Source organism: Odocoileus virginianus, chromosome 14, assembly GCF_023699985.2.
Source record: "Odocoileus virginianus isolate 20LAN1187 ecotype Illinois chromosome 14, Ovbor_1.2, whole genome shotgun sequence".
NCBI lineage: Eukaryota > Metazoa > Chordata > Mammalia > Artiodactyla > Cervidae > Odocoileus > Odocoileus virginianus.
In genome coordinates, this window is record NC_069687.1 from 64,123,073 (window position 1) to 64,132,932 (window position 9,860).

General features: G+C 41.8%; 1 protein-coding gene across 10 annotated transcripts in view; it reads left to right on the top strand.

The window, feature by feature from the left end:
- Window positions 1-7,622, top strand: part of FBXW11 (F-box and WD repeat domain containing 11) — a 124,061-nt gene extending 116,439 nt beyond the window's left edge. For all 10 annotated transcript variants that reach the window (XM_070476838.1, XM_020870283.2, XM_020870277.2 and 7 more), the window contains one exon: window positions 5,006-7,622. The gene's annotated coding sequence lies outside the window, so the exon portion shown is untranslated. The remainder of the gene's footprint in view (window positions 1-5,005) is intronic.
- The last annotated feature ends 2,238 nt before the right edge of the window (window positions 7,623-9,860 follow it).

Here is a 9,860-nt window from a genome sequence, read left to right on the forward strand (position 1 = left end):
TGTGGTAATGGCCGCCTCCCTCGCTGCTTTCTGTCTGGGTAGAGTCTTTACAAGTCAGCTGAGAAATTCACATGCCACACTTTTTACGTTTGTTAAATTATAGGAAATTACAGAGGAAGAAGGCAAGGATCTCTTGAATGCTTGCTCATCCCTGCCTCAGCCTTCCTTCCCCCAAAGTCAAAGAAATGCATGAGGAAGGAGGAATGGACCCAAATGAACACTGGCTTCCTCCTTCCTTCCTGGGCTTTTCTTCTCCCTCTTCAGCTCACCCTTGATCCTGCCACCAGCTGTGGTTGTCTTAGCCCTGCCCCTGCCCTTCACTGCCTCCCTGTTGTCTCCAGGAACAAGGCTTAGCTAGGACTCGCTACCAGGACTTTCACCCTCTAGCTCTCACCGTCTGTCCTCTCCACCCTCCCCCACCCCAGCCTCTTATTCTTCGCTCCCCAAAACCCAGTGCTCCAACCAGACTGAATTCTGTTCGTTTCCCTCTTTACTCCTCAGACCTCTGGCCCCTTGCTCCCCTTGCTTGCGTTGTCAGGGCTTTGTAGAGACCAGCACCCCACCTTCTCTCTTTGCCTGATCTGACCTGGTTTATTCCTTGGTGTTGAAATGGTGTGCATGCCTGTCTCTTACAAGGCTGTGGCGCTCCTGTTTGTTCTGGAGCCCCAGGGTCTCACAGAGCGCACCGTGAGCGTGAGCGCTCACTGGCGTTGGTTGGCCAAGTGACTCCCGGGGCCAGCATGGCATCTCTGTGCTCTCTCTCCTCAGCCAACCAGAATCTGACCACAAGTAAGTAAGTGTGCTTAAGAAGCTGCAGTGTGCTCATGCAGGGACCTTCCGCAAACACAGAGAGAAAAACTCAGAAGACACTGGAATAAATTGTCCAAACTAGCCTACTCAAAGTACTAGACATATCCTTCACATACACGGGTGCCTAGATGCACACATCTCCCTCTGCCCTTTCCCTTTCCCTTTGCTAAGCTCCATTTTTGTTTTTGAATCAATTTTATTGAGGTGTGGTTTTTATAAAACAGATTGTACCCACTTAAAGTGTACTGTGTGACAAATTTACACACCCCTGCAGCTTCCTCCACAATCCAGATAAGAACATTTTTACCACCCCTAGAAGTTCCCTTGTGTCCTCCAGTCAGAACGTGATCCCACTGTAGCCTTAGCAAACACTGACCTTTCTTTCACTAGATTCATTTCGGTTTTCTACAGTTGCACCGTCCACTTTGGTAGTCATGAGCCATATGTAGCTTAGCTTGTGAAATGTGTCCAGTTTGATTTAGGAACTGAGTTTTTAATTACATTTAAATTGAATTGAATTGGATTTTTAATTATATTTAATTATACTTCATTTTAAACTTAAAACAGCTATACATGTAGCTAGTGACTACCGTGTTTGGACCAGCATCATTGTAAGAGCTTAGCCTTTACATTTAGGTCTTTGATCTATTTAGAGTTAATTTTTGTATATAGTCTGAGGTAAGAATATCATTGTTCTTGTTTTGTTTACAGCCATCCCAACTCTATTGGATTAAGAGACTATCCTCTTCCCATTGAATTGCTTTAGTACTCTGTCAAAAAATCAATTCCCCACTTGTTTGTAGTTGTTTTTCTGGCCTCTATTCTGTTCTGTGATCTGTGGCTATCCTTTTGCCAATACCACACTGTATAATAAGTCAACTTTAAAAACATTGTTTTGATTCTTTTAGGTCCTTTTGGTTTACATACTCATTTTTGAATGAAATTGTCAAATTCTATGAAGATTATGGGATTATGATCAGAACCGCATTGAGTCTAAAGATCATTTGGGGAGAATTTCCATCTTTAACAAATGTTGAGCCTTCTAATCTGTAAACCCGGTGTATCTCTTGATTTAAATCTTCGGTTTCTCTTAAGCAGTGTCTTGGCAGTTTTTAGTGTCGAAGTCTTGCACATTTTTTGTTAAGTTGATTCCATTTTGAACTTCGTTCTAAGCTATACATTTCTCTCTCTGCATTGCTTTTGTTGTATCCCAATGCCTCTGCTTTTATTTTTCCTATATTGGAAATACGTGTAAAACAGAACATGGACAACTCCAACTGTGACCGACCTGAAATGGATGGGATCAGAGGAGTAGGTGTATCATACAGCAACTTAAATGTATCTCTTTGGTAGTTTTGAAATGTGCCACTCTACTAGAGAAGCACATGATAAAATCTAAGACGTCTATAGTGTGTTTTCAACCCCCTCTGGTGTATTTGATAGATGAATTATAGAACAGTAGTAAACTTTCACAAATTGGACAACTTTCATAGACTGTGAAACTGCCCGGAAAGATGGTTCCTTTGATTGAGAGATAATAATGATCACCTGGGCTATCTCTCTCATTGGCTCTGGTGGAACGAAAACTGGTGTTACTTCTTCCAGTCCCTCCTCTTACCCCCTTTTTGGGAGCCTAAGAACAACTGCGTTGTTGTGATCCACAGTTACAAATCAGTGGAAAAATCTTATCTGCTTTTTAAGCAGCACAAGCATTGAAACCTCAAATGTGTTTGTCTCTTCAAAGTGAACTACTTTTGACAACTTTGGCAGTCAACTTTATAAATTTTATTGCTCTTTTCCAAGTTCTTTTCATTTATTGTAACAAGAAAAAATTATTACCATGTGATACTGTATGATTTATGCATAATAAGAAGCACTACCATAATGATGATTTAACCTTGCAGTAAGATATTTATCCCTAAAATATAAGGTAAGAGTCTTTCTCTTTCGGTAAATTAAGCAGTAGATTTATTTGCTGAGTCAATTTTTAAAAAAATTACTGACTTCTAAGAGCTATATGTATACAGTAGCTCTCTTTTTTATTAGAAGACAATATGGGATCATTATTTGAAAATTAGTAAAAGTCGGTAAGCCAAAAGAAGAGAATAAATTCCTTGGTTTGCTATTATTGACTCCTTTGTATGTAGCCTTTCAGGTTTTTAAAAATTGTGGTTGATAACTGTGCTTCCCCCGCCCCCCGCCCCCTTATTGTGAAATTATTGCCTGTTAGCAAGGTCACTGTTTATCTAAATTATTGTTCCTAATGGCAAAATAAAATACGATTGTTTGGATATGGCCCTATTGTTATATATTTATATTTTCCTCCCAGCTTTTAGCTATTATAAAACACATTGCCATGATTCTTTCAGCTTAGTCTGTGCCCAACCCTTTATTACCTTTGGATAGAATTTTAGAAATGTCTGCAGTGTCTAGGTTGAAAGGTATGATATTTAAGACTTTTGATACTTAGAGTTACCCTGCAGAAGAGTTACATCTGTTGAAATTCCCACTAGTAGCATTTGAGAGTACTGACTTCTAATCTCTGAGTGTTAATATTTTTTAAATAATTCAAGTACTCTTCATATCCTTCATGCGAAAATAGTGGCAGATGAAGTTGAATCTGTCTTGAATTCATTGAGAAACTTGTTAGGATTCTTGGTTTTAGTGAAAATTACCAACCTTTTAGGAAAATTGCCTTTAAATAGTATATAAGCTTTAAAAACAAATCAAAAACTTTAAAAAACAACCCCCCACCCCTTTCTCTTTCTGTCTTTTTTACGCCATAGAGTTTTAGACCTAAAGGTGACTTAGATCTTCCAGGCCAATGGTTTAATGCAGTGTTTGGAAAGGATTGTAACTTATTAGTGGTTGTGAAATCATTTCAGTGGATTTTGACTTTGGGTGAAATTTAGGATATAAAGTGTCAACCTGCATTGTTCATAGTAATGATCAATATTGTTTCATGAATGCTCTGCCAAGGAGTGTGTGTGTGTGTGTTTATATACATGGGTGAATGTAGAGATTTTGATTAAAACATGTTCCTCACTCAAGGTCACGCGTGCTAAGTTGCTTCAGTCGTGTCCAACTCTTTGCGACCCCTTGGACTGTAGCCGCCAGGCTGCTCCGTCCGTGGGATTCTCCAGGCAAGAATACTGGAGTGGGTTGCCATTTCCTCCTCCAGGGAATCCTCTCAGCTCAGGGATTGAACCCATGTCTCGTACATCTCCTGCATGGTTCTTTATCACTAGCGCCACCTGGGTAGCTCACTCAAGTTCATGGTCAAAAACAATATAGAACATTCAGTTGTCTCCCCCTCTGCATTGTGTTTTCCTTTTATAAATGATTTTCAAAAAGAAGTAATTACTGACTATTAGCATTCTATTTAAAATGAATACTTCAGTTACTTCCTTGGTGATCCAGTGGTTAAGACTCCACCCTGCCAATGCAGGGGGCCTGGGTTCGATCCTGGGTTGGGGAACTAGATCCTGCATGCTGCAGCTGGGATCCCAGCACAGCCAAATTTTTTTTTTTTTAAGAAGGAATACTTTATTTACTAGCTTTTACATATTTTTTGTTTTACAGTGACAGATAAAGGCTCTTGGCCTGTCATAAGAGAGGTGGCATAAGTTTAAGATGATGCTAATTACAAAATGTCACTTTAAGCATATATTACATGCATGACTTTCAGCAGTAGTGTGCAAGATGATAAGGTATAGGGCCAGTCATCTCTTTGAATCCCCTCTGTCACTTAAGCTGTTGCTTTTTCCCCGTGAAGTCTCGTTTATTTGCAGTGTTGTGTTAATTTGTGCTGTGCAGCAAAGTGACTGAGTTATACACATAAATATGTTCTTTTTTATATATTCTTTTCCATCATGGTTTATCCCAGGATTTAAGGGCTAATGCTTTAAACTAAATAATGTTTCTGAGCCTCAGCTCTCTCATTTGTTAAGTGAGTATAAGAGTTGCTCCCTCAGAGGTTTGTCACGAGGTTTGAGTGAAGTGATGCCTGGTGCGTAGTATGCTCAGAGCAGTCTGCAGCTTCTGTTTTGATGCCGATTATTGACAGTCAGTGTCAACGTGTGCACAGCAGTGCCCGTGTCTTTGTGGAGATGAATGGGCTGTGATACATATCTCCACATCCAACCAGAGTATCCATCCATGCTCCCTTGGTTTTGTTTGTTTCTGTTTTTTTCAGGGTTTCCTAGTCTTGAACTACTGGCTACGCGGCTACCAAATGCCTAAGGGAGTTCTTCACAGCTGAGTTAAGAAGCTGGAATTGGTTCTAGACGCTGGGTAGATGCAAAGCAGCCTAACTCTTCAAGTACCGATATTTCTCACCTCCGATTCCGGCCTCTGCTTTGAGAAGGATACCTTAGCCTCACCGACTTTGAGTAGTACAGAAGCCCACTTCCTCCCCCTACCAGTGAAAACAAATCTAACGCTTCAAATGTAAATTGTTCACATGAGAGGAACGTAAAGTCTGTTTTGCAGAAGTAAATCGACCGTCAAGAGAAGACTTGCCTCTAATTTATATTGCTTTGCACTTTGGTCTGATATTAAGAGACAGCATTCTTCGGTGAAATTTTGGGTGCCAAACACCTACCCAGAATGTCCAGGGCTTTCCTTTTCAGAAGTTAGCATTCTCCTTTTGACCGTCCAAGTCATGATGAATTCTGACTTGTATTAGCAACATGTTGGACAGTGGAAACATTTCTCTGGATTGATTAATATTTTTTTGGAATATATTTCCTTTCTGTACCAATTTCTTTTAATTTAAAGAACTATAAACCAGGTTATATTCTCTCCCAACAGGTGATATAGCTCCTTTTCTTCTGTTAACTGTTCTCTGTACCCGCCACCATCTCCTGATATTCGGTAGAGTAACACCTTCACATGTGTGCTTGCCTCCTAATTTAAAATACTGTGTCCGCATGTAGATATAATGTACATAACAGTTTAACCTCAAGGTTGCTCGAGTCAGGGCCCCCGTGCCTGAGACACTAACACACAGTGCGTTCGCAGTTAGCCATGGGCTGGGCTCAGAACCCACTCCCAGGTCAATGTGGATGACCAGGACCCTTCCTGCAGTATTCATACGGTGTCTTTATTTTGTCACTGTCCTTGTGCGTGTGGGGGTGTGTGTGTGTTTTAATGGGAATCTTGTTTGAAGATGTAATTTCTGAAATTTAACACGAAATGTTTTGTTTGTTGTGCAGTATATACAATAAGAGAGGTACCGTAAATGTTTTTGTTGTTCTTTTCCTCGTCAGTACTCCACATTTGTGGTTACTTCCCATGGCACTTGTCTGATTTCTCATCCCAGGTCACACTCTGTGTGTTACTAACCGTGGGAAGGGAAGGGCGAGGCAGCCCCACTTACTGACTGTCCCGCCTCCGGCGTTTGTGCGTCCTGCCCCGATCAGGTTGGTGCCAGGGCCCATTCGTGTGTTCGAGCCCAGGTTCCAGGTCAGGCTGGTTCAGGGGCCCGCCTTGAGTGGAAGGGTCCTCCCAGGTGGTGTGAAGCCTCAGGCTCACGAACCCCATCCCTATCGTCTCTGGTGCCTGCTGCCGTGGCCCCAGCAAGCTCCCCTGGCTCCCAGGCGCACCGCAGCCGGGAATATGTGAATGGCACCGTCATGCTGACCCACGTGGAAAGGATGTTGGTGTCCGGTTGGCCCTCCTTTTCCCTTGTCCAGTATTAGGTTTTGATTTGCCCTTTGCCACTGTTTCCAAAGATCAAGGAAGGTCGCTAACATTTTCAAGGACCAATGAGAACCTCCTGTTAACCTCTTCCCGTGAGAGCACACTCTCCCCGGGGGGGAAGGTGCCCGGGCTCTGCTTTGTCCTTGTGCATTAAGAACGGTGTGGGGATCAACGTGTGTCTCTGTGATTGCTTATCGGGTTGGTTGGTTTTTTTGTTTTCCTTTGTCCTTTTAAAAAATAACATCCTTCTCTCGTACACGTTATTAAGTTAATTTCTGTTTTTGAGAAGTCTCAAAGTATAAAAAAAAATCTCCATTCATCCAGTGGATGTGTGCGCCTGAGGGTGGTTATGCGAGTTGTCTTCACTGACCGCTCTTCTTCCGACAGCTTTAACAGCAGACTGGGCAGGAGAGCCCGGGGCGGGGGCGGGGAGGACGCAGTGCTTCTGAACGGATGGACTTTCTGTTGTTTTGCATGTTTAATATAGAAGTTCCTGTTCCTTGGGAGATCATGGCCTTTGAATATGCACACAACCTTTGAATTGTGCCTACTAAATATAGCAGGGGACTTTGGCACCCAAGGAATTCTGACTTTCTGGGATTATAGTAGTAATTCCCAGCCGTACTCTGGACTTTATTTTGCTAACCATAATTGAGCAACTGTAAATTACTGCTATATTAATGTTTTAAAGCACTGGGATAGTCTAATTCTAACTTGTAATTAATTATGTTTGCCAATTATCTGTTTGAAATAAATTTGTGTCTGAACAGCTATTAAAACTGTTAAATTGTACAGATATTATCCATGACAGCTTTGTACTGTGGAATGTGCTTAATAAAAAACAAAAAGTTTGACCTTTGTCCAATAAATTGCTAAGTAATGTCAATAAATCAAGTATGAGTATTATGCAGTACACCTGATCTGGCTTCATGCAATTGTTATTTCAGCTACTAATTCAAAGCCAATACTGTTTAATAAAGTGTTCAATACTGTGATGTTCTGTTAAGAAATTCCTGCCCCTCCCCCCAAAAAAACCTGTTAACATGCTGTCAGTAATTCAGTGACATACAATTAAAGTTTGTAGATTAAAAACAAAAAAGAGAAAGAAACGTCTGCTCTGTACCACGAGGTTGAAGGCAAGCACTCTTTTTTTGGCCTGAGAACTGGTATGCGATAATGCCTGTCCCTGCCCAGGAACCTTTTCCTGAAAGCTGACTTTAACCTCAGGAACTGGAGGCTGGTTCAAATCTCCTCCCCGGCTAATTTGCTTCCTACAAGTGCTTAATTGCTTCGAAAGTTACTGTGAAAATGGTCCCTTAAATGTGCCCAAGGGCTCACAGTGGGAGTGGATCCTCTGAATCCAGGGGGTTGGGGGGCATGTACCGTTAAGTTACAGCCCTTTAAGGGACATGAAATTGTCTTTCCTTTTGACAGATTGACACATTACTGAGGACTAAAGCAGAAGGAGTATAGTTAGTATCTTCAGGATTCTGTTCAAAAGTCCTGAGTAGTTGCAGAGTTGTCCTGATAACTAGATTCGCACCAGCCTTTAGTCAGCTCAGTTGTTTATGTGGACTTTTTTGAGATGAAATCAGAGGAATTCTACACAGCTTTGCTCCCACTCATTTTTCTTGTAACTTTTTTTTTTTAAGAATAGGTAGTACACATATGATTGTTGTGGTTTAGTCACTAAGTCGTGTCTGTCTCTTAGGCGACCTTGTGGACTATAGCCCACTAGGCTTCTCTGTCCATGGGATTTCCCAGGCAAAAATACTGGAGTGGGTTGCCATTTCCTTCTCCAAGGGAATCTTCCCAACAAAGGGATTGAACCCACGTCTCCTGCATTAGCAGGCGGATTCTTTACCTCTGAGCCACCAGGGAAACCTATGCATGTGGTTTAAGAAAGCCAATTTACAAGCCATAAAAAGATAGTGTATGCAGTGGTTTTCCCTTTCACTCTTGACTCTCAGTCCTCCAATCCTTACTGACCATTTTTTGCATATCCTCTGACAGATAGTAATCTGTGCATAGAAGGGTGTGTGTATGTATGTGTGCAGATGCCTTCATACCTGCTGTCCCCATGCCCTGAAATAGTTGGGGTAGCCTGCTATACTTCACCTGTTTCATCTAGTATTGGGATTAGCCTGTGTCAGTACGTGTAATTCTACCTCATTCTTGCTGATGGTTGCATACTATTTGGTTATAATGATATTCTATAAGTTGCTTAGTTCCTTGAGGCTGATGTGGTTTCTTGACTTTTCCTGTAATGACTCTTGTTTATCACAGGTCTGTATGTCCCTGCCTGTACTAAACACTAAACAGGATAAACTATTCTTGGTGACTTGGACTAGTCGTTACGAACAGCAGATGTTGAACCCAAACTGTGCTGCGGAGTGGGCAGAGGCTCGGCTGTCAGACCAGACCACCCCTCTAGCTGTCTTCTGTCCTCACACATTGGTGCTCAGTCACTGCAAGACAGTGAACACTAGTTTTCTTTTATCCTTGATAGGTGATGTTACTGCAAGAAATTCACGCTATGAATGCGTGGAAATTCTCAGATTTCATAGAACTCCTTGGATATACAGTCAAGCTAAGTGGTGCTTTGCCATTTCAGCCTATTTGTTTTCTAGTTAATAAGGAAAAAGGAGGTTGGGCCATCTGGCTGATCATCCTGTTACTAATTAGCTGTGTGGCAGTACCCCTTTTGGATCTCCACTTCCTCATGTATAAAAGGTTTCATTAGGTCAGTTCCTGGAGGACATGACATGCACCAGCTCTGAATGACGTGTTGCAGGAATGCAAACATAGTGATGCCTCATCTAAATTTTTAAGAAGAACTGAAAATCCAGATTTTATGAAGAGACCCATAAGTCAATCACTCAAGCACCAGTTTGCTATCTCTGAATTAACACCATCTTAAGCATTTTTAGCAGTGACCTGTTGAGGCATTCCATCCGAGATGGCAACAACTCTTGAAGAATGAAAGAGATTCCAGAGCAAAGGAACAAATTAATGATAAGCTTTTTGGCACACAGTTTGGTTGGTTAATGAAAAATGACCAAAAAGGGGGAAGTGTTCAAAAAGACAGGAGAAGGAAGGAGCCAGGAGCTGGCAGCACAGTCTTCAGTCACATTTAATATCAGAGGTAGCATGCTTATACTTGCTACATATCATGTGCATACCAGCTGCCTGCTTTTGTGTTGGGGTTGAGTTCGTGCTAAAGCAAGGCAGAACTTAGGTCTAGGGTCGACTTGGTCTTCTAACTGGGGAAGCCTCTGGGAGCTCCAACATCTCCCAACTCTTGTCTGTTGCTAACAGACTAACACCTCATAGACTGTCAGCATCTG